The sequence below is a fragment of the Puma concolor genome, chromosome B2 (assembly GCF_028749965.1).
Source record: "Puma concolor isolate L17-30 chromosome B2, mPumCon1.1.hap2, whole genome shotgun sequence".
Classification (NCBI taxonomy): domain Eukaryota; kingdom Metazoa; phylum Chordata; class Mammalia; order Carnivora; family Felidae; genus Puma; species Puma concolor.
This window is the reverse complement of record NC_141671.1, coordinates 63,369,156-63,395,819: the sequence shown is the minus strand read 5'-3', so window position 1 is coordinate 63,395,819 and position 26,664 is coordinate 63,369,156. Positions and strand designations below refer to the sequence as shown.

The 26,664-nt window shown below is 34.6% G+C and overlaps 1 protein-coding gene and 1 long non-coding RNA gene across 5 annotated transcripts in view; one reads left to right on the top strand and one right to left on the bottom strand.

The window, feature by feature from the left end:
• The window catches only part of ADGRB3 (adhesion G protein-coupled receptor B3), a 731,624-nt gene that overhangs the window by 434,605 nt on the left and 270,355 nt on the right, over positions 1 to 26,664 (bottom strand). The gene's annotated exons all lie outside the window — the stretch shown is intronic.
• LOC147581014 (uncharacterized) lies at positions 15,871 to 20,243 on the top strand. The gene is made up of 2 exons (XR_015251313.1): positions 15,871 to 15,946; positions 19,055 to 20,243. It is a non-coding gene; the product is annotated as an uncharacterized LOC147581014 (long non-coding RNA).

Genomic DNA, 26,664 nt, shown 5'->3' with positions numbered 1-26,664 from the left:
TTCTGTCAATATAATTTATCTGAAAAATAACTTCTAAAAAGTGAAAACTAATATGAGGGCTTGATATAACTAAATTCCCTATAAGATAGAAGACATACTCACAATTTATTTCTTTTTCTCAGGTGGAAAAACAACACTATGGTGGTATTTTTTGAATGTTCTAGATCTCTTGTTTCAGACCTAAAAGAATCTGAATTTGTAAGTGAATCACTTAAACTATTATCTAACCAAGTGAATTTCTTTTGCCAATGTTTATGTGCCAAAGAAATCTTTATTTTAGGGTTGTTGTCAATGGTAAGATTTAACAACAAATGTTATGGCTCCATCCATATCTCACAAAGGGATATTTTCAAAACATTCATGTTCTCTTTTGTGATGATTTTACCTTCTTCATTTCTAGTGAAAATAAAGGCCAGTTGGATCATTCAAACTTAGAAAAAAATTAGGCTATTAATTTTACTATTATTTTCTTATGTGGTGAATGTGGGTTGAGGTAAACCTTTATCATATTAGGCTCTCTGAATAATAAAAGTTCTTCATGGGTTATTGATTTATACTCATATGATTCTGAGTTGGCAAAGATAACATACTACATTAGTTACACAAGGAAAATAGCATAACCAAATAAAAAGATGATTTGCTTTGTATAAGCGATGGAAAGCAAGTTATGAAATCAAATGAAGTAATGTACAGCATAATATTGTGTATGTATATATGGTACATGGTTTATGAAAAACAGGGTTATTTCCTATATCTTTATATTGATGGTATCAATGAAGTGGTAGGTAAATAACTGTATGCATGTATAAAACTCAAATGACTGGAGATGACTTTCATATTTAGGCACATTTTTTCATACAATCTTTCAATGTGCTTCTTGATAAAAAGCAGGAGTGTCTGAAAGTAAGATATACTCAAAGCTACATGAAAGAACAGTTTTGAAAATTCGTTAAGAATACTTTTATGTCTTCTCTTTTCCCATCCAGAAATATGTAAGTAGATCATGAAGAAGCAAATAGATTTGAAAACTGCCTCTTGATAGTCAGTTGTCAGTTGTGAAGTTTTTTTCCTGGAAATCAAGGATTATAACAATGTGAAGTTGAAGTCATCAAGAAGTGAAAACACACACCATTTGCTATTTTATCATGTGTTTGTCAGTGTGCAGGCAAGCAGAGAGTTAGATTAGCTGATAAGTTATCACTGCAATCTATTTTGCAATATAAATAGTAACTTCACTTGCTAGCTAACTTTTCTTAGAATTTCTACAGAAACCACCCTAGCCCAGGCCATCACTGCTTCTCAACAAACGCTCAAAGTTATCTCTTACTTACATTCTATGATCAAAGTGCACCATTTTTTGTCATGGAAATCGTCAAACCACTGCATCATTTCTATCATCTTCCTCCATATGAAATATCTGTTCTTCTTCCATGCCTGAGGTAAAACCCTTCACCAAGTTCAACCCCAAAGGCGCTACCTCCATGAACTATTTCTTAATCAACTAATAAGTGGCCTCTGTCTTTTAAACTTCTATTTTATTTTGTATCAATAATGGACTTTCATCTTAATTTTCATATTGAATTCTTCCTACTAGATTATACACCTGTGAGAAGGAAAAATGACTTATGACTTTTAAAATCACCTCCTGATTTACACATAGCTGGGGTTCATTATTAATCTTATAAATACATTTCATATGAAGAGTTGTGTCTTTAAAATGCGAGTTTCTAGATGTCTGGAATCCTTTATTTAACCTGCTTGGTGAACAGTCCGATGGGAAAAAAGTAAAATTCTTCATGAAGTACTTGCAAATTAGTTATGTATGATCATGAAGTTCAGTATTTCTTTTGTCAGCAAGGAATATTATCCATAAATACATTCAGGTTCTTATTTAAATAATTGCAATGTTACTGTTTTAAAAAGAAACTTAAATCTCACTGACCTAAAACAAAACTTAATGCCTTAAAAACAATGGTTAATTTTTATTAATAACCATTTTTTAATTACTTACGTGTTAGGCACTAAAGTTACAAAGGCAAGTTAAAAGTAGTCTCTAATATTCTGAAGCTCATAGCCCTAGGAAATCCACTAAACATGGCTCAAACCTTTCAAATATGTAAAATTATTTATTTTAATCAAAATAGTAAGCTCCACTCAAAACCCACTTATTAGATTAACTTCCTAAATAATATATCACTCTTAACTAGAATGACTTGCTAACATGTTTCAAAAGAGAAAATACATCTTTTAAGCCATGCAACTGGACATTTGAAGTGACATTTCATTTGTCATCATAACAAGTAAGGATATTAAATGTATAACTTGTTGGCAGAATAAAGATTCTACCATCTGACTGGATTATGGTGGTATAGACAAATTCTGTTAAGAAGGAACAGACATTTTCTGAAATAAGATAATTCTATTTAATGCATTCTTAGTTCATATGTTTTCAGAAACATATTATTAAATGTGTTCATTCATTTCCATACTTACTGGAAATAGAGTCGGTACAACTATTTTGCTTGCACATTCTTTATGCATATTATAGCTGGGAGGTATTCAGATAGTGAAGAGCAGCTCAGATTATCAGTCATTAGGATATCATTCTGTTTTCTGAGGTTTTTAAAAAAAATGTTTTTTTTAACTTTTGATCAGACTTAAATATTGTATTTTCTCACTCAACCATTTGAGTGCCTATATAGTCAGGTGCTTTATGAAAGATAGAAATGTTGGGGAAAAGTCTACAGTATCAAAGACGTTTCTAGAACTGGGATGAACTGTTAGAAACAAGGAATTTTAAAATTAGACATCATTAGTTGACATTCTGAATGTCACCGGTTAAAAATACTATTATAATTTTACTAAATTTATTTTCCCCCAGAATCAAACAGGGAATAGCAATGTGGATAGAAGACAACTTCCAAAGAACTTAAGAATAAGAGTTGGATAAAAAAACAAATATCAGGAACTATTTAAAATAATTTTTGAGAAAATTAATAATTAATATTAAGATGTATTTAAAATAAAATAAATTAAGACATATTAAGAAATATTAGAAATCAGAGAAATACATCTTTAAAATTTAAGAGGATAATTGAAATTCTTTCCTTCAAATTATGACTTGGTTCCATTGCCATAGTTAGATAACCTGGTTATAGGGACCAAGACACTATTTCTTATAATAACAAAGTAGAATCTTGCTTTTCAAAATACCCCTACAGGAATTAATTTTATTAGATAGTTGGACATGACTCTGTTAAGGAGATGGGTACTTTTGTGCCACTTCTAAAAACGGACAAAACAGAAAATTGGTCAAAAGGCATACTGGTAATACATTTATAGAGAAATTTTAAATGTTCAGGAGTTTTCAGGTTTCAATTAAGTTACTAAGTTATGAAACATAAAATCTTTTGTAGAAGCAATTATCAAGTATATTTAGTGCACATATTCTTTAACAATGATGTTACACTTTAATTGATTTTTATTCAAAGTAGAAACTTTGAAATATTTACATTTAATGATGGATTTTTTAAGATGTCCTCAAATATGTATCTGAAAAGTATATAATAAAACATCTTATTTAGAATAATTCCAGAACATTTAGGGTGAAAACCCTTAAATCATTATTTTTATTCTTCTTCTGTCATCCTTCGGCAAAAGGTTAGTAAATTGGATACACCATTCCATGTTAGAAATCATCAATGTGTGTAATCATGTAGGAATTATTTGTTAATATTTCTTATACATTAGCCAATTGCATTTTATGACTTCATCTCTTTTTGAGATAACTACTGACTTTTTATAAACTAGCCGTAATGGTTTGCTTGAAAAATGTTTTTTGTTGTTGTTGTTGTTGGTAATGAGGAACATAAATGCAGAAGCACATAAATGATGAATGCAATTCTACTTCTAAGAGTATACTAGTAGCTGGGTGTCTTGTTGACCTATGTCTGAATTTAATTCAGCACACTAGCACATCAGGGCAAAGTAAGACGCTTTACTGTAAGCTTTAGCATTTCTGGCAGACGACTAAAACTCTTACACTATAGGCTCTGAACAATTTTATTGCTAAAGCAGCCCCCTAAGATCTTAAAAAATCTAAAAAAAAAAAAAGTAAACTAAATCTTCCCTGGATATCCTATATTTTCCTAACAAGAACAGGACTTGGTTGTGTTTCTGTCCAACTTTCTGACTTGCAGAGTGATCCCTGTGGGCAAAGTAGATTCCATAGGAATTTCCAAATGGAGGGGGTTGCTGCTTTGGAAATGACAGAAGACTTTTCTTTCAGGCTTCCCTGGCAGGACAAAAATGAATGAGTCATCTAGTGATGAGAGGCCAGATTCTTTTGAAGGGAAAATGATAGGCTCCAATAGTGATCTAAGAACTTAAGAAATGTGTGGCAGGGGATATGGAATTGAGGCAGTGGGGTATTCAGGGTTTAGTACCACAAGTTGTCATTATTAACAGAAGATAAAGTATGACGAGGAGGGGTAAGAGATATTCCTGAAAGGATTGGTGGGGAGGGAATCAGAAACCTCTCTTATGCCTAAGAACCCTGGAATGTATCTCTATCTTATTAAATGTGAAACCTTTGAAGGGGACTAAGAAACAATGATCAAGGAATTATGGTGTGATTTGAACTTTAGAGAGATTAACTGAAGAACGGAGAGCAGACTATGGGGAAACAAAATAGGGCAGTATATTAGGAAGATATTGTGACTGTTCATTTAAGACTATTTGTGATTGGGTTGGTGGGGGGGGTGTTTGAGGGATAGCTCACTGGCAGCTCGCAAGCTTGGGTGAGAAGGTGGATGGGGGTACTCCCACTAGATAAAGAATCAGAACCATACACAGAACCCTGACCAGTCCCAACTTACTGCATGCTGAGTACATCTCTGGGCCACTGAGTTCAAATTATTGGTAACTAGAGCAATTTTCAGTGCCTCAAAAGTTTACAGGAAAAGTGTTTTATAAGGAAGTATATGCTATAAAAAGGTGATACTTTTTAGCATGGTATTTTTGATGGACGTTAACCTTTGTATATATTATATTATGCATATTATATTACATATGCTCTATCATGTATTTATTTTGATTTTTTTAAAAAATGATTCCTCTATAGTTTTTAAATTAAAGCTCATATTCATATGGTACTTTTCAACTTGCTTAAGCTCATTCTCATTTACTATCACAGTATAGTAAATGAGAAAAAATTTAACTTAAAGCAATATCACTGTATGCATATTTACCAAAAGAAATAATTTAAAAAGATAGTCCACAAAAATAATGAATGCATTCTATACCGAAATGGAAATTAAAAGGTTAGATAAGTGGTTGCTTGGCCAAAACATTTCAACACATGAACAATGGGTAATATCTGAAATGCCTGATTTTTTTTCATAAGGCACTGGCATCCGGATAATTCTGACAAATCCTTATCACATTTATATTCAACTGAGTTGCAAGGTCTCAAGGTTTACTAAAGGTTTACCTGGAGATAAAAGAGAAGTACTTTTGTCTTTTTTTCTTTTGATGTTTATTTTATTTATTTTTGAGAGAGAGACAGAGAGAAAGAGAGAGACAGAGAGACAGAGACAGAGAGTGGGGGAGGGGCAGAGAGAGAGGGAGACACAGAATCCGAAGCAGGCTCCAGGCTCTGAGCTGTCAGCACAGAGCCTGGTGTGGGGCTTGAACCCATGAACGGTGAGGTTATGACCTGAGCTGAAGTCAGACACCCACCTTACTGAGCCACCCAAGCGCCCCAGCACGTTCGTCTTTTATACTATCTTACTTATCTATTATGTTCATACAGAATTTTTTTTGAGAATCTATAAATATCACAATAAATGCCTCTGGTCATGTTTTACAATTAACCTACTGATATATGTCTACAGTTATTATAGAACTTTTTAGTTTAGAGCAGTATCGTATACATATCTTCTGAAAGAAACATCAAAACTAACTTTCATAATGAAAATGATTCTACTAAGACATGCATATAGTGTTTATAATATTTTCTAAAAATAACTATAATTCCATCTTAACTACTCCCTTAATATTTTAGCTTATTTCTCAGGCAAAAAGATACATAGAAAATATTTTTAATATTTTCCTAGGATATTAATTATCTTTAAAATTAATGAACATATATTCAAACTTGTTTCCCTAAGTTATTATTACTACTGAAGCCCAAATGGCATTCTACACAGAAAACTAGTGTTTAGCCTTTTCAAAGCAGTGGCTCACATACCTAAAAACAATTAAGACCATTTTAACTAAAATGTAGGCTAAAGCTGAACATAGAGGGTAGGCAATAAATGGGCAACCAACATGTGCACCTCTTATTTCAGAGCTTCAAACCTTAAGTTTTCTTGGCTTCCTTGCTCTTCTTCAAAAAGGGGATTCTAGGAACATGATTTCTAAGGTCTTTTTAAGCTCTAAAATTATGGTTTTTTTCTCAGGTCAGAAGTTGGCCCATGAACATATGGATTATCTCTCAGCAGACAAAGAGGCCTAGAGGACCTGACCAAAGGTTAATTAATGGGTCTGTACACAGATACACATGCACTGGAGTCTACGTAAGACAGAGTGGTAGTTGCTTCTAAATATTTTCTTAAGTCAAGCAATGTTGAACAGTTAACTTAATCTATGTCTGAGCACTAAGCTGAGGTTACTTTGTGTATGAGGTCCCAGCTTGCCTAATACTTATTTAAGCATATACATCTATGCTCTAGCTAGCATCTATACTGGAAAGGCATTTTTTTAAGATTATATGTTTCCAAAGGTATTTGGGAATAAATGAATTCAGGTAATTCAACAAACATTAAATAGGCACTTATTACATTCTAATGGGTTTTAAGTGTGTGTATTGTACATAACATATATAGTTGAATTTTAAAAAATCCCATCTGAGCCTCTTCCTTTTAATAGAAAATTAAACCCACTGACATTTATTGTTAAATTTATTAAAATGTTAAAATTATTTATTCCATCTATATTAGAGTTTCTCTTAAGCAAGTACCTTATTTTTTCATTTTTCTGCTTTCCTAATATTTTTGGATCAATAGGAATGTTTTTCCCCTCTAGATAGATACCTTACTTCAATTATTCAAGCATTCTATATAAATTTTGTCACATGTACATAAAAATATTTCCAAATATATCAATATCTTTAGTGAATCAGTATCTGTATTCTTTCCCAAACAAAGACAAGAATTTGGGTGTGTTGTCCATTGTCCTCTGCTTTGATACTCATATGTCATTTATCTCCCAACTGCTATATTTATACACTGTGCTTCAATAATTTAGACTGGATCATTAATTTTGTTTGTAGATCTCCTTTCTTTGACTTATTTTTTTTTAAACAAGATAAATTCATTTTTCACAGTTCTAGAAGTTGAGCTCCAAGGTCAATGGGCCAGCATGGCTAGACTTACAGGGCTCTCTTCCTGGCTTATAGATAGGAACCTTCTTGTTGTGTCCTCACGTTGCGGGGGAAAAATAAGCTCTCTGGTGTCTCTTCTTACAAAGGCAATAATGTCCTCATGAAGGCCCCACCCTCAAGGCCTCATCTAAACCTAAAAATCTCCCAAAGGCCCTGTCTCCAAACACCATTACATTAGGGGTTAAGGCTTCAATATATGAATTTGGTTTTTAATTTTGTTCCAGTATATCCTATAACAAAGAAGTATCTAAAATTGATTTATCTTGCCCTCACACTTGAATTTTGGTTTTGCTAGGCCTAGAAATTTAAGGTCAAGAGGTTTTTTTTTTTTTTTTTTTTTTTTCTCACTAAACTTTGAAGATACCTTTCACACTGAATCCTGGGATCCGGTATTGCCTCTAAGATGTCTTTTGGTAAGAGAATCTGCTTTTCTTTCTGGAAGCTGTTCCAGCATTTTTTATTTTTATCCTCAGAGTTCTGAAATTTTACCAGTATATGTCTAGACATTGGTCTTTTCCATTCAGTTTGCTTGGTACTCCATGTTTGCTTTCAATGCAAGGACTGGTACTTTAGCTAAGTGCCCTGAAGGAATGTGTTTTCTCCTGAGCCAACATTCCCTCTTCTTGGTTTTCTTCCATGTTCGTTTTGGATTATGGGAGCTATGCAAGCTACACTATGCTTCCATCTCAATCTCCTACATATTCACTGAGAACTTTCTCTGGGAAAATTGAGCCCCTGATTTTATTTTTTAAATCTTTATTTATTTTTGAGAGAGAGAGAGAGAGAGAGAGAGAGAGCGCACAAGCAGGGGAGGAACACACAGAGAGAGGGAGACACAGAATCCAAAGCAGGCTCCAGGCTCTGGAGCTGTCAGCACAGAGCCCAAGGGGGGCTCGAACTCACGAACCGTGAGATCAGGACCTGAGTTGAAGTCGGACACTTAACCAACTGAGCCACCCAGGTACCCATGAACCCCTGATTTTAAAGAGGAAGTGCACAACATATTCATTCTCTGACCACTTCTCTTTCCTACTTATAGAAACCTTTCCAAAGAGTCCCCTCTAATCCCTCACTTCCCACTCACCCAACTATGTCAGGCAATCTGACTTCAACCTCCTTCCTTGAATGAAACTGCTCTCTTGAAAGTCAGCTGCCTCTTAAAAACTGTCACATTCATCTTGATTCCTTCAGCATTTGACACCCTCCCACCCTCCCGTATCCCACAACTTTTCTTAAAATGCTCACCTCCCTTGGCTTTCAAAGCTGACAATTTGAACTTCTTCCTCCTCCTGACTGCTTTTCTGCCTCCTTCGTTACCTTAGTTACGCTTCATTCCCTAATGTGAATTTTCCCACAGCTCCTGCCTCAATATTCTTTCCCTTAGAAGTTCCAACCTTTCCTAGACTGAAGTATCACTTTTAGGCAAACAACTACTCACTCCCATGGGCTGATCTACATCTTCCAGGCCATGTATACTACATCACCTAGATACTTTGCTGGCAAAGTTAGCATTTATGAAAATAAGCTAATCATTTCCCTTATGAGAGCTGCTCCTAGCTATGCATTTCAAATTTATCTTTAATAAACAATACAGTGCTCAAATAAATAGATCATGAATAATTAAATAGCAAAATAAAACTAAAAGCTGACCAGAAATAATGCAGAAAACTGTCTTCAGCTTATCAAAATATCTTGATAGGCCAGTTTGGTAATGTAAAAATAGGCCCTAGGGCCAGATCTGGAAAGTTGAATAACATAACAAGAAAGTAATAATTCGAAATTTACTGAAGCTGCCAAGTACAAAAGGTGAGGCTTACTGGGGACCAGAGAAAAAGGAGGGGAGTTGAAATTAACAAATCTTGGGAGAGGAATAAAGAGAACTATCCATAAGTGTGGAAGAGACCAGAGGAGAAATCAGAAATTCCTTAAGGAAGGACTATCAGCAGCAGTTTTAACAGCAGTGATATTAAGGTTTAATGTATGTACTAAGCTGGGGTAAAATACACTCCCTCTCCACTCGAGCCAGATTTTATTAAAAGCTTACTTAACCTGTGTTAGAGATATTTCAAAGAAGATGGTGAAAGAAAAAAAGATTAATTTCATGTCGAGATTTGCAAGGGACAGAATAGAAATAATGGCCCCAGAAGCAAACTACAAAGCAATGGTTGATAATACAGCTAAAATAAACATAAGAGTGGATAGGAAAATATATCAGAAATACACATAATCCATCCCTCAAAGAATCCCAAGAATATTAGGGAGATATTAAATTTCTACTTCTAAATTATGTGGCAGAACAAGGCAAGGGCTTGTTTAAAATTTATAATAAAGAGAGTTGTTAGAAGGCTGGAGAGTTCGGGAGCATGTTGATGACAACTCCAGGATTATGAGTTGACATTCTTAAACTGGTCTCTGGGAAGCTCATATTGGTAATGTCAATTAAACATAGTCCTTCTGCTGAGTTTGTACTTTTTGCACCATATGTTAATCCTAACATAATTTAGCAAGGGGTCTAAAGTTGTTTACTCATTATCATAGGACTAGGTTTCTATGGGGCTGGTGGCCAAGTGGCCAAGAATAGGCAAACAAGGTTAAGGATGGCATCTCTTACATGCTAAATCCTTCCCTATTTCCATGTGGGGGTTTTCCTCCTCCTTCATCACAATGTTCGCAGGTAACACTAGCTCTGATTACCCAGTTCTACTGAATTTTCCCACCAAGACTTACGTGGGAGAAACAATTAAGATTTTGCTTCTCTGTAGGGAAAATGAGGTCTCTTTTGCATTGCAGTTTTTATTTATTTTTTAATGTTTTAGCTGCTATTTTCCAGTTAATTATAATCTCTCTTTAAATCTATGTATTCCATATATTATTCCTTTGTCAGAAGTTTGTATCAGAGTGTATGTTCCCAGCTGGGATACACCTGACTTAACAATTTATTTTAAATGGATACACGGGTTTTTTGATGACTATGAAGTGTGATGAGTCAACGTGGTAAAACAGTTGTGACAAATCCCAATTTAAGCTTTGGTTGCGTTTTTTAAAGCATGGAATTCAGAACTTTTGGACTACTTAGCACTTAGCTGTGGTTGTCATTATTCTAAAAGGAGGAATACTGGGGAGCCTGGGTAGCTCAGTTGGTTAAGCATCCAACTTCAGCTCAGGTTATCATCTCATGGCTGGTGAGTTCGAGCCCCACGTGCGGCTCTGTGTTGAAACCTCAGGGTCTGGAGCCTGCTTTGGATTCTGTCTTCCTCTCTCTTTGCCCTTCCCCTGCCCCTGCTCACATTCTGCCTCTTTCTCTTTCTCTGTCTCTCAAAAATAAATAAACATTAAAAATAATAATAAAAAATAAAAAGAGGAACACTGGTAAAGTAAAATATGTGGAAAGAAGAGTTCTCAGAAGGTGAATGATCTCAAAAATTATAGTTTAGTGTCAGGCTTATTTCGGAAATAAAATTTTGAGGGCCCAATGATAAGGCACTTCAGAGAATCAGATCTAATAGGAACGCTATGGACAACTTAAAACAATCAAACTTCAGTATAGACTTACAAGTGTTATAAGTGCCATACAAATAGATTCTTATTAAATAAAAAAAAAAAAAGCCTGAGAATATTTAGCTTGGATAAAAGAAGAAATGGTACTTTTCTTTGATTATTTGGAAATTTGTCACGTGGCAGAAGAATTATAAATAAATTACTATGTTGCTTATTAAGAACTCAGATCCATAGGAAGGACTTTCTAGCAAGTTGGGATGCATAAAAAGAATGAGTAGCCATACAAAATACCAGACTTTGCATCGCAGGAAATGCTTAAGCAGTGGCTGTGTGACTAATAAATATTGTAGAGATAATTCGTACATGGATCTATCCCTGAATCCTAGAGTCTATGATACTTCTCTTTCCCTGAATCCCATATTCTCTCAATTTTCAACTCCTGTCATATCTCCATCCACAGCATGTTCCAAATAAGTCAATGTCTTTCTCTCTCTATCCCACCACTCTCCTCCAAACCCCACTACCTCTGGCACTTGGATCATTGCAGAGTCTCCTACGTGTCTACCCCTCCACCTGCTTACAATCCATTCTCCACATAGCAGATAGATCCTTTAAAAGGTAAAACACATAACGTAAATCCTCTTCTTAAAGTCCTTTTATGTTTCCCCAATTCTTAGAATGAAATTCATATTCTTTATCCTTGCTCTTGAAAAGCCCTGTACAATTGGTCACAGCCTACATCTCCAGCATCATCTCATACCCTTCTCCCCATTACTCACTATATGCTAGCCAAACTGGCCTTCTTTTAGTTTCTTAAAAACACATGGCTCATTTCTTCTTTGCGTTAATTGATTTCTTTACCTGGGAAACTCTTCTGATATTTGCATGGCTGACTTATTCTTGTCATCTTTATCTAAGCTAAACTTTTACTTTCTTCAAGAGGCACCACATACAAAGTATGTATATAGTTATTTTCTAAGGCCTGAGTTTAATTCTCTGCACAGGATATATCAATATCAGTTTTATTTTTGTTGTTGTTACTTGTTTAATAACAGTATCCATAAACCCACTAAAATGTGACCTTCATAAGAACAGCAGTCCTGGGGCGCCTGGGTGGCTCAGTCGGTTAAGCGTCTGACTTCGGCTCAGGTCACGATCTCGCGGTCCGTGGGTTCGAGTCCCGCGTCGGGCTCTGTGCTGACCACTCAGAGCCTGGAGCCTGTTTCAGATTCTGTGTCTCCCTCTTTCTCTGACCCTCCCCTGTTCATGCTTTCTCTCTGTCTCAAAAATAAATAAATGTTAAAAAAAAAAAAAAAAGAACAGCAGTCTTGTCTGTCTTGCCCATCACTGTGTATTGTACCTTGTTAAGTGACTGAAAAATGTTTTGGAAGGGAGAAAGAGGAAAAAGAGAAAGAGAGAAGGGGGAGACATTATTTTTATTAAATGGCATCATGTTCTTAATCTTATTCACTGCATTCCTCAGATTTATCTTTCAACTCACAAGCATTTTCCTCGATCATGCCCAAGTTAGTCCCTAAGCAATCTGATGAATTTTTAATTTTAGCGACTGCGTTTTATTTTTGATAATTCTAGTTTTTCCAAATTTATTTTCTTCCATGATGTTCTATATTTATTTTCTTTATTTTTCTTTACTCTTTATTATTATTTATTATTTCTATTCTTTTTAAGAATCACTTTAAACATATCTTTTACGATTTACTTAAAGGTTATTTTTTTCCCCTAGCTCTTAGTGTGCTCCTTGTGTTGTGTCCACAGATTCTCTTCCATAGTCTTTGTTTTCTCCAATAGTTCATTTTGTTTTATTTTATTTCATCTTATTTCTATGGAGGGTTCATCTTGCATAGTACTTTCCCCGCTGTGAAACTGCTATCAGGCCTCATTGTAAAAATGCCCTTCCATAGCAGTAACTTTCTGGGTTTTCGGTTGCTACATCAAAAATATATAAATGTATAAATTCATACCTTACCCTCACGTGGTATATGTTAGTATTTGTTTCTTTTTTTGGGGGGGTGGGGAGGATTCATTTTTACCTTCTGAATGAAGGCAAGCTTCCTTTCCACTGCTTCCCAGAGCCATTGAGAGAAATTTCCCTACAACTCCATTTAAACAAAGGGTAGTCTTTGAGGCTCCAGGCTTTGTGTAGTTGGATTGATTTAGTTCCCCAAACCTACACAGGCCAAGAACACTCTCCTCTCTATGAAGTAGCACTGAAATCCTAATTCTTTTTTTTTTTTTTTTAATTTTTTTTTTCAACGTTTATTTATTTTTGGGACAGAGAGAGACAGAGCATGAACGGGGGAGGGGCAGAGAGAGAGGGAGACACAGAATCGGAAACAGACTCCAGGCTCTGAGCCATCAGCCCAGAGCCCGACGCGGGGCTCGAACTCACGCACCGCGAGATCGTGACCTGGCTGAAGTGGGACACTTAACCGACTGCGCCACCCAGGCGCCCCTGAAAACCTAATTCTTAGCCATTTAGAACTCATAACTGTGCAAAATAGTTAACATCCCACAGCTCACCCTTAATATTTTGTCTTTTATCTTTTATCATTGCAGGTGTCTTTTATGGACACCTATACATTTCTCTTTCTTTTAGTTTGGTTTATTTTTCTGTCTTGACATTTTATCCAGACTTTTCATGAGTTTTTAGCAGATCTGAGATCCATTCATATCAGCTCATTCTGTCATGTTGCTAAAATTCTTTCCAATGAGTTAGACACTATAATTAGGTGCTATCTTTCTTATGAGTTAGGTTCTATTATTAGACCCATTTTGGATACACAAAGTATGAGGTTTTAAGAGGTTGTGACATTTGCCCAACATTTTACAGCTAAGATGTGTTGGGTCTGGGACTCAAAAAAAATCACATCTAATTGTTGCTTAAACCATTTTCTCACATGTAAGGCCATATAGTTAATAGGACCACGAGAATCTTTTTCAACTTTAAAATTAATTTTATCTCCTTGCACTTTGGATGGTTTACTTCCCTAAATTGGAATATGTGGTTTTATGGTGTTAACCATGGTAGAATATAGAATCAGACTAACACATGCTCACAGTTTTTATAATCTCAGCTGCGAGTCCCTTCCAACTGCTTTGTAGGTTTTCCTTGATACTCCATGGGAAGAAAAATATCCTAAATTAAGAGCCTCACAATGCAAATTGATATTAAGATGCTCTAAAAAAGAGCAAAATCTTACAGGGTCATTAAATGAGGTTGGATATAATGGAAATACGTTAATGGTGAGTAACGTATCACACTGCTTCTTCCCTGATGTTTTCACCCTCGGCAACAGATGTCTTTTTAATTTTACTTCTACTAAAATTTCCTTTATTGAGCATAAATAAGAAGATGCATTTATATTTTGAATGAAGGATTTAAAAGTAGGAGTACCAGGCCACATTAGATTCACTCTGGAGGACATTTATATATTCAATCCTTAAGAGAAATTTATATATTCAATCCTTAAGTTACTGAAACTGAAAAGGCATGAATTTTCATGTCCTCTATAGACTGGAAAGGTTTTCTGAGTCTAATTCTAATAAAAGGATAAAATTCTCACAACAGTACTCAATTCTTCTCAGTAAATGGCTGAGAAAGAACTGAACTCCTTTACCAGACAAGCAATCTGTTAATTACTCATAAAGGTCACAACTGAATCACACAAGAATTTAATTTGTCTGTGTAATAGTGCTCTATGTTTTCCTCAAACCCTATGATTTCAGAGAACCAGAATTTCCCACTACCTCAAAACACTAGGTTGACCTCAAAAACAAGCCTGGAAAAAATATCCTTGCAAACATTAAAAAATGAAACACGAACAACTACCAAATGATGTTTGACATTTAAGAATGACCTTTGTGTAGCAAATAAAGTCATCTTCCAAAAAGCCAATGTTCAAACTTTCCCAGAAATAATTTGCAAATGAAAAGAGATCACCAGCTAAAAAAGTAATTACTAGCCATAAACCTTTCCTTTTTTGCAAACACCATTGAAATTAGTGAAGTTAAATGTCCAGATTAAGTAGAAATGCTCCATCAGTTCTCTCATAACTTTTTGGACATTGCTGAATCAGTTTTGATAACTCTACTGAATGAACACTTTAAGTTTTAAATCTCCTTCTTTTGCAGCCTCCCTTATGGATGGAGAGATCCTATGTTAGCATCCACAGTGTCTCACTATATTTAGTGACTTAGACATCTAAACAAAGACAGGTTTGCTGTCTCTTGACCCCAGGTTTTGCCTTCCAAATCTCACACTGATTCTATAAAAAACAATCTCCAGGCTTTAAGCAGAAGATTACGTGGAAAAGCATTTAAATCCCACCCTGGGACCAGCCAGTAAGTGATATGAACAAATACATTAACAGAATTAACATAAAGTGATCTTATGAACTTCAACTCAGAATCTCATGTATGTCAATAAATCCTTTCTTTTGTGCTTAAGTGAGGATACCAACATTTCTTCAGCACCTACTGCGTCACTACCCTTTGGTAGAAGAAATTCGCTACCTCATTTATTTATGTGTGAAATAAAAATTCTTACTTCATCATCCTATGGAGAGGTGAGGAAATGAAGGATAATGTAAAAATATCCAGTTACACTAGAAATAAAAAAGCTGAAATTGAAAATTAGGTATGTCTGTGTTCAAAGCCAATGTTCTCTCTTTTACAATACTAAAAGTAAATGCACAAAGGTAGGGTATCCTTCACCCATATAAAAGTAATTCAAACTCATTACAGAAAAAAATATGTGTATCCTTACTCCACTACCAAAAAATTCTTACTACCAGTGTTTTCTGTTTTAGACTCATTTGGGGGGAGTGGCATATGTCATAATATGTTATGATGCCCCCTTGAGAACTTGTGCCACGAGTTAACTAGTGCAAAGATTTCACTGTTGAGGACAAATTTACTGAATTAAAATCTCCAATGTCTCCTAGCGACAGAAAGGCAACTTTGACCATTGAGAGTCATCCCAAGGTAAGAATATTGACAATTTTTTTTTCCAAAAGAAGAAAAAGAGGAGGTTCTTAGGGAATCACTGGTAAATTTAGGGGAAAATAAAACATTTCCTGATCGGACATTCATTTAAATCACCAGGCTTGCTTGCTAGTTCAGGTGCTGTCAGATAAAGAGGAGAGAGCAGCAGTGGGAAATGCTTTTATGAGCCCATGTCAACTGCAAATACAGGAGTGGATTAGTATCTGCAGCTAAGGAAAGGGGATAAGGATTTGGAAACCTTCAGGATTTAAAGATAACGAGATTTAGAAGCAACAGAAATGTTACACTCTGTCATCAATCAACAAGTCACAAATGGAATTACTTATGAAAAGTTTATGGCTCTGCTTTGAGTTGAAGGTGAGAGTGAAACTTCTTAATGGAAATGTTAGCAGACAGGCTGAGAAAGTGGATATGAGGACACAGTTTTACCGACTTTTTACCATGATAGGAATTTAGGTGAGGTTTACAAGGTAAATGAGGACCATGAGCTGCTTTTGGAGAAAGCCCACAAATTGGGGTGGGAAGAGGAAAGCAGAACTTTGAAGTAAGATGAAGAGAAACAAAGTAGCCAGAAAAACTAGGAGTATTTCGGGAGAGTGTTTCATCAGAGAAATCCAGCTGAAAACATGAATAGAGGGAATGCTTTTGGGGATTCAGGTCAGGAGATTTGGAGATTAGGTAGTCATTGCTGACCCACAAGAAACAAATAATTTCCAAAAAGATAAAAATAAAGTAAATTGATTAGAAACAGAAAAGCCTTAGAATTGATCATTGATTGGTAAATCCAATACATGTGTCTGTTTGAGACTCTACCAAACCCAATGAGGAAATAAAAATATATGTAAAATTCAAAGGACAATAAATAACTACATAATTCATTGATTTAATATTAAAGAGAATAGTATTTTATTTACAAATACTATTAGGATTTATTTGAAATTAATAATTTTCAGAAAAAAATAATAATTTAAGAAGCAGGAGAAATTTGGTTGTCCAATAAACCAAGAACACAAAAAAGTTGTTTAAGAATAATATGCAAATAAGGACCATATTCATATACATTGGGGTGAGGTTTACTCTTAAACTTTTATAACTAACTTATTTTCTGATACATACAAAATGTTCTAGGACTTGAAAATGATGAAAATCTATCTAATTTGTTTTATAAAATTGGGAAAACCCAGGGATAGCAAAATAATGACAAAAATGGTTAAAATTAAAGACCATGAAGCAAAACAATTTATATGATAATCCTAAATAAAATACTAACAATATGACAATCCTAAATAAAAATTAATAGTGCATGAAAGGAAAAAAATATCTCTCACAACTAAGTAGGGTATTTGAGGAGTTAAATATGTATTAATATCAGGAAGTTTTTGAGAAAAATACATTTTAATAGAACAGGAGAAGCATTAAATTTGCCAACTTTTCCTAATTAAAATTATTTTAAAACTAGTAATCCTTAATATAATTAGGAAAAACAAGTCTCAATCAATAATCTTATCATACTTGGTAATGAAACTCTACAGACATCCTCATAAGTAAAAGTACAAAACAAGGATGCTCATAAAAACAATAATTATTTCATGCTGGTTTGGAAGTAGATTCAATACAGTTAGACCCAAAGCATTTATACAACAGACGATAATGGGAGAAGAAACAAATTGTCTATATTTGTAGACAACAGAATTATTTAGCTAGAAAGACCAATTTTATAACTGGTGGAATTAATAAGAGTTCATTATGCCTGAATATGTGATAAAAAGTACTTACATTAATGGTTTGTGACATCAACAGTAAATTATAATTTTTAAAAGCATACTAAAAACAAAGTGTGAAACAAACAATTAATTTAACACTAAATATTCAAAAGCCATTTGAAGCAAAACTACAAATCTTAATCAGAATTATTGAATATGTCAGACACTGTGCCTAGTGCTTCAAATTATTATCTTATTTACTCCTTACAATTATCCTTTGTTTACTTTTTATGTTCCTTTGAAGTTTAGAAAGATGAAAAACTTGCCTAATGTCTCACAGTGAAGTGGTAGGAAGAGGACGAATGGAGTGAAGGAAAGAGGAAGGAAAAAGAGATGGAAGAGAAAGAGATGGTGATAACACAGGCAAATATTCACAGATGTGATAGGCTTTACTGTGAGAGATGTACTGTATGTAGTACAAGATTTCATGTATCACAAACATCATAAATATAATCTAAGATTGAAAAAGAACAGAAGATATTTATGGCAATGTTACCTGTGCACACAATTAACAGACCAAAAAAAATGATAATAACTAGTAAGCAGACTCACTCCACTAGCAACCCAAATAAGATGAACTACAATGAGAATAATTATTTTAATCTACTAGATTAGCAAAAGTTAAAAGTTAGACAATACTTTTGAGAGCATAATGAAATGAGTGCTCAAAGAATGCTATTGGAATCTAAACTATCTCAAAACTTTGCTTTTAGCATTTTGGCAACTTTACTAGGAACTTTACAATTGTCAATATCCTTTGACTTGGCAATTCTTTCCTGAATATATCTGATTAAAAATAGTAGAGATGTGACCAAACATGTATGACCAAATGTTTATTACAGAGTCACCTGTAATAACAAACAATTAAAAATTAAAGAACTAGTAACTAATGAAATTAATGCAAAACTTGAAAACTATTTTCAAAGAAATCTTAATGGCAAAGGCAAATATTCTTGCTACATTTAGAAGCACAATAAAAGAAGAAAAAACTAAAAAGAAAAAAACACAGGCCCACAGTTTATTTTTGTGAGATTATAAATAATTTTTGTGTGTCTTTATAATTCATTGTCTTTTGTAGGTTACCCACAATGATTATGTAATATTTCTAAAAATCAGGAAGGGAGCGTTTTTAAAAAATGGTGTTTAGCAGTTTCTCTAAAATATAGGGAGGGAAACTAAATTCATGTATTTAAGGAGGCTGTGGTCAAGTTCATTCATTCTGTAGCTGAAAAGAAAGGAGTAAATTGGGACAATAGCCAGAGGGGAGACTAGAGTTTGAATATCTGGGAAACTTTTTAACCTAATTTGCAAAACTCATTTACAGTTTGAAGACAATCAAAGAACTGCTGTGAAGCAAGGAGACATGGGGGTGATCACGATTTCTGCTCAGTGCTGTGGAATGATGAGGTTGAAGATGGAGGTCATGGACCAGCCTGCAGCAGGTAGTCTCTGAAGTGGGACACCTGTAATTGTCTGCTTGGCCAACCAAGCAGAAAGGGAAGCCTGCTAGAGTTCTCAATGCCATTGTGATTAAAAGAGATCACAGCCTATTTTGCTGCAAAATACATCTATTCACAAGTAGCCTTATAGTTTTAGTCTACAATACAGAGTGTTTTTGCTCAATTCTTATGGACAGGAAATGGAGAAATGTCATATAGTGAGGAACAGGGTTAACTTATTAATTACTCTTAAAGCTACAATCTCAGAACAGGCTTTGTGGAGTTCACATGAGGTGGAGAAAGGATAAGAGTAGCATTAACAAAGTAAATCCAAAGACTAACTACAAAACCCTTATATATGTATCCTAAATGTCTGTTTTTTTTGTTTTTTTTTTTTTTTTGTCTTTAGGAATAGAGTTCTAATAAACCACAACAATATTTTGGACCTATTTGGGACTATTAATAAAGATACCATTCTTGCATAATGACACTACACATTGGCCAGATAATATAAAATATGAGAGACAGTCTCAATGACCTAAACATTCATTTTCTTCATTATGATGGCATTAATATGAGGTGTCTCATATTGGTGGTCTAAAAACAGTGGTCATATCCATCTTTATAAATGGAGTAAAATTCAGTTCCCACGTAACATCATCAGTTTTATAAACATGCCTCACTTTACATTGAGAGGGAAGAAAGATTGACATTCATAATAGTCCTAACACTGCTGAAGTGATAGAAATCACAATAGAACTTCATTAGGTTAGGTGTTTGGAGAGGGAATGACATTGGGGATTAGTTTCAGTATTTTAAACAGGGAGAGATGTGAAAAACAGGATGTCAAAACAGAGGGTCTCTGGATGTCCATGGTTGAAAGTATTTCCAAGGAAACACCTTAAATGTTTATCAATAAGCAATAACTAAATAAACTAGGATACAGACAAAATACACAATATTTTGCAAGATATAAAGTAAGAAGCAGATTTATGTTCAGCAGTATTTATTGGCTTGGAAGGAACTCGAAGGCACACTGTCACGTGAATAAAGTCTCAGATAACTTACAGCGGATTCTAGTTATTCAGATCTTCATTTAAAAGTGTGTGTGTGTGTGTGTGTGTGGGTGTGTGGGTGGGTGGGTGTGTTTGTGTCTGTAGGTCTGTGTGGATGCACAGACAGAGAAATGTCTCAGAAGAATCACATTAACCAAGCGTGATGGGGGAAGTAGAAAAGTATGTACTCTTGTACTCTTTTGGGGTTTTTTACAATGAACGTGGGTGTATTCATGTATCATCTAGGTTAATAAAAATTTAAAAATTGGCACTGAACAGTTTTTGTAAAAGCCAATGGATTACAAAAAAATATCAGTCAAGTACAGGAAAATTCAGAAAGGTCCTAATCCTTATAAGTCTAAGTAAATATCATAGAAGACTCTGTCTCTTATAGGCAGTTGTAAACGAGGTGGCTGTGGTTTTGCTAGCACCTACAGTAAGCTGATTATTTAAAAGATGAATATTAGGGAACTGTGACCAACAGAGGGATTCTCATAGTAAGAGACCACTGTGAAAATTCACTCTTCACCTGCACAACACTCCCCTGGCTTTGGGAATGATGTGGCTATTTCTTTCGAGTCTGAATTTCTGAAAATTTCTGGTATCACATGGGGAAAAGTAGTGGGCAATACTTTTGATTAGTGATTCATAATGAAAAAGGCAAACAATCTCCAGGCTACTGAAGAGATGACATGCTGTTTCTTGCTTAATGAAAGATAAATTAAAGTCATTTGACACTGCCATATGTTAACAATCATTTCCCAAGCAGAAAAAAAAAAAACATTACTACAGATGGTTTGGTTTAGTGTCCTCGAAAGGTTGCAAGGAACAAACCCACTTTCTGTTAGCACATTTTTTGGTGGGATAATAGACATAGTCTTCAGTGGATAAAATAATAAAATATGTATGGCTGTACCTGCCATTTTGAATAAGAGCTGGCAGTATGAATAATGCCTAATTATGTGTAGGCTGGTTTCAGAATATAGATAAGAAAACACATGGTACAAAACTGTGGATTCTATACACACCAGAATGATGTTACTAGAAACCTAATGAATGATAAAAGATGTGCAGTGAGTCATCCATACTTTGAGTCATGCATATTTTAAAACACTTCCTAACATGAATTTATATATTATAAATAATGTTTCTTACAGATAAAAAGTAAAAAAATTAACACAAACATTACCAATATAGTACAATTTCTCTCATTTAAAATATGTAAAATATCTTTAACAATATTAACCATTTTTTGAAAAACAAAACCCTTAACCCTTAACCATAATATTACTAATCTAACTTTACATATTGTTTTGACTTTTTTTTTTTATGTAGGCTCTATGCCCAATGTGGGGCTTGAACTCATGACAGTGAGATTAAGAATATCTTGCTCTACCTACTGAGCCAGTCAAGTGTCCCTTGTTTTGCTTTTGTGACTTCCTTTCCAAGCTTTGTCCTTACATACATTTGGATAATTTTGTTTTCTGCTTTTCTGTTTAAGATCATTTTATAAGTCTTCCATTATACTATGCAGTGTACATGATTATTTAAGTATGTTTTTTTTTTAAACTTGTACATTAATGTACTAATTTGTTGCTCAATTGCTTGGCATTTAAGTTGTTAAAATTTCACAGCAGTATTATAAGTCATGATAAAAAGAATATTTTTAAAATATATTTCTCTCTTTTCAAAATCTTTATTGTAACATGAACATTTAACATGAGATCTACAGTTTTAACAAATTTTTATTTACTTGGAGTGTCAAACAGCACCTAAAATGACTCTCAATAACCTCCACCTCATGGCATTCACACCCCTGTGTAGTCCCTTGGATTTATGCCTCCAAATAGACTATGGTAGATGTAGAGGGATGTCACTTCCAAGACTGGGATAGAAAAAGGCTATGGATTCTTCTACTGAGTGTGCACTCACATTCTCATGGATCACTTGCTCTGGAGGAAGCCAGCCACCATTTCCTGAGGGTCTATGGAGAGGCCCATGTGGTAATAAACCAAGTCTTGAAATAGCCACATGAGTAAGCCTGGAAGCAGAACCACCCTCCCCACTACCATCACCAGATGAGTCTTCAGATGAGACTATGTTCTAGCCAAATGCAACCTCATGAGAGACTTTGAACCACAGGCATCCAGCTAAGATGGGAGCCACGTTCTGACCACCAGAAACAGTGACATAATAAATGTTTGTTATTTGAGCCTGGGTGGCTCAGTCAGGTAAGTATCTCACTTCAACCCATGTCATGATCTCATGGTTCTTAAGTTTGAGCCCACATCAGGCTCTATGCTGACAGCTCAGAGCCTGGAGCTTGCTTTGTATTCTGTATCTCCCTCTCTCACTCTTCCTCCCCGGCTTGCACTCTGTCTCTATCTCTCTCAAAAATAAAGATTAAAAAAATTTTAAAAAAATGTTTGTTATTTTAAGCTGCTAAGTTTTAGGGGAATTTGTTATCCAGAAATAGATAACTAATACAGACTTGGGGCATGTAGGATGCATAGACTAATAATTCCATGAGCATGGTAAAAACAACATACTCTATTTACTGGGGAATAAATTCCTATGTTAGAAGTGATGTTCTTCATAGTGGATTAGACATTGTATAAATCCACAGATGATAGTTTTGGCAGAAGCATTGTAGGGAAGGAAGGGGAATTCATATCCAGAATAAGTATCTATTTTAGTTAGAATAAGTACTGTCCTTTCCATAATGGAAGTAGTCCAACTGGTTCAATCTCTTAGAGAATAATGGCACATCATAGACACAGTGTTAGGCTCTATTGCTAGTAGACTGGACATTCAGCATTGGAAGTAGCCAGATTGTTGTCTATGAGTTAGAAGTCCATTTACTGAGCCCATGCATAACCTCTATCCTTGTCACCATGGTCACTTTGTTCATGAGCCCATTAGGCAATGATAGGAGTGGCTGGTGGGGGAAAGAAACTGACTGAATCCCATAGAATGAGTCATCCTATCTTCTTGTTTATTAAAATCCTTCTCTGTTGAAGTCACCCTTTAGTGAGTATTCAAATGAGATACAAATACAGTAAAACCTTGGTTTGCAAGCATAATTCATTCCAGAAACATGCTTGTAATCCAAAGCACTTGTATATCAAAGTGAATTTCAAGAACACTGACTCATTTGTGATCATGTGACACAAGTCCGGCATCAGGTACTATTCGTACTGCAAGACATCACTCTCTTATCAACTTAAAATTTATTAGGAATGTTTGCTCATCTTGCAGAACACTCGCAGAACAAGTTACTCATGATCCAAGGTTTTACTGTATCTTCAAACTAGTTGCCTATCTGGAGAAGTCTATCCAAATATGTCTTATGCAGACCCTCTTTTGACCAATTTTCCCATCATGTCTTTCCCAAGTCCCTGACAATCTAGCCAAACATTTAGACACAAGCAATGAAACTCTGTAAACCTGCACTTCTGGTTATGCAGGGATAAGAAATACACTTAAGACAATTCTCAAAAACTGGATAATAAGATAAAAATTATTATTATTATTATTATTATTATTATGACTTTTAGTTATTATTTTCACACTGCTATTTAATTTTTTCACTGGTACCAATAATATGTGAGTACATTCACTTCACTGCCATCTTATTAATTATATACATTTTTAAATTTATATATATATATACATAAAACACATGATATATATATCATATACATAACACATGAAATATATATATATTTCATACATATTTCATATAACACACACACATACACACACACACACACACACACACACACACACATATATATATATATGTTATTCCTAGTTATCTGTTGAACTCTTGATTTTAAATTTTTTTTTTTCAACGTTTATTTATTTTTGGGACAGAGAGAGACAGAGCATGAACGGGGGAGGGGCAGAGAGAGAGGGAGACACAGAATCGGAAACAGGCTCCAGGCTCCGAGCCATCAGCCCAGAGCCTGACGCGGGGCTCGAACTCACGGACCGCGAGATCGTGACCTGGCTGAAGTCGGACGCTCAACCGACTGCGCCACCCAGGCGCCCCATGAACTCTTGATTTTAAAATATTAATTCAGGGCTCCTGGGTGGCTCAGTCAGTTAAGCATCTGACATCAGCTCAGATCATGATCTCATGGCTGGAGTTTCAAGCCCCATTACGGGCTCTGTGCTGACAGCTCAGAGCCAGGAGCCTGCTTCAGATTCTGTCTCAGTCTCTCTCTGCCCCTCCCTATCTTTATCAAATATAAATAAACATTTAAAAACATTTAAAAATATTATTTTATTTGACTTCTATATATATATATATATATATATATATATATATATATATATATATATTTTAAGTTTTAATTGTGTTATATAATGTTTCCCATTGTTTAGGCAAAGGTTTAAAAGACATTTATATACTAAAATTTATAAATATTTTTTCTTTCTGACACATTAAACTTTAGAAAAATACTTAGCTGAGTCATATTTAGTCTTATTATTGTTATATTTATTTTTTTATATTTAAACTTGTATTCAATTTAGCCTACAGTTTGGTATATAAATATCATCATAATTATATAAGAATGGCAGAAGCTTTAACTAAGGAATAGTTTCATCTGTCACAATTTTTTTTCAAAAAGTTTTTAATATCAAGTTGTAGGTAGGTGTGCACTAGTTTTTAAAAAATCAACTTTTTATTTTAGTCTTGGGTTTACAGAAAAGTTGGACAATTAGCACTTAGAGTTTCCACACACCCCACACTCAGTTTCCTAAGCTGGACAATTTCATACACCATACACAAAAATAATCTCAAAATGTATTAAAGACCTAAATGTGAGACCTGAAAGCATAAAAATCCTGGAAGAGAACACAGTCAGTAATTTTTCAAAATTGGCTGTAGCAACATCTGTCTAGATACATCTCTTGAGGCAAGAGAAACAAAAGCAAAAATAAACTATACGGACTACATCAAGATAAATAGCTTCTGCACAGCAAAGGAAACAACAACAAAACTGAAAGACAACTTACTGAATAGGAGAAGATATTTGCAAATAACATAGCTGATAAAGGGTCAGTATCCAAAATATATAAAGAACTTATACAACTCAACACCTAAAAAACAAATAATCCAATTAAAAATGGGCAGAAGACATGAACAGACATTTCTCCAAAGAAGACATATAGGTGGCCAACAGACACATGAAAAGATGTTTAACAACACTTATCATCAGGGAAATACAAATCAAAGCTACAATGAGATATCACCTCACAACTGTCAAAATGGCTAAAATCAAAAACACAAGAAACAACAAGTGTTGGCAAAGATGTAGAGAAGAAGGAACCCTCGTATACTGCTGACAGGAATGCAAACTGGTGCAGTCACTTTGGAAAACAGTATGGAGGTTCCTCAAAATACTAAAAATAGAACTATCCTATTATCCAGTAATCACACTACTGGGTATTTACCCAAAGAATATAAAAACACTGATTTGAAAGTACATATGTGTCCCTGTGTCTATTGCAGCATTATTTACAATAGCCAAATTATGGAAGCAGCCCAAGGGTCCATCAATAGATGAATGGATAAAGGAGTGATGGATATATGGAATATTATTCAGCCATAAAAAAGAATGAAATCCTTCATTTGCAACAACATGGATGGAGCTTGAGAGTATGATGCTAAGCGAAATAAGTCTGTCAAAGAAAGACAAATACCATATGATTTCACTCATGTGGAATTTAAGTAACAAAACAAAGGAGAGAGAGAGAGAGACAGAGAGAGAGAGAGAGAGAGAGAGAGACAAACCAGAAACAGAATCTGAGAACAAACTGATGGTTACCAGAGGAGAGGTGGTTAAAGGGATAGGTGAAATAGGTGACGGGGATTAAAGAATACACTTACTATGATAAGCACTGAGTAATTATAGAATTGTTGTATCATTATATTGTACAAATATAACATTGTATATAACAATGTATATACCACTGAATGCTAACTATACTGGAATTAATATGAAAAACCTAATTTTTTTTTTCAATTTACTATGCTACATTTGTCACCACTAATGAACCAATGCTGTTACATTATTAGTAGCCAAAGTCCATATCTTTCAGATTTCCTTAGATTTTAATGTATTTTTCTGTTCTAGAATCCCAGCCAGGATACCACCTTAGATTTAGTCACCACGTCTCCTAAGGCTCCTCTTGGCTGTAATAGTTTGTAAGAATTTCCTTTTTTGATGAGATTAACAGTTGTGAAGAGTAGTGGTTAGGTCTTTTGTAGAATGTCCCTCAGTTGGAGTTTACCTGCTATTTTCTTTATTATTAGACTGGAGTTGTGGAATTTGAGGAGGAAGGTCACAGAGGTAAAAGCCTTTCTCATCACATCATATCAAGGGTAGATGTTACCAACTTGTTGTTGACCTTGATCACCTGTCTGAGGT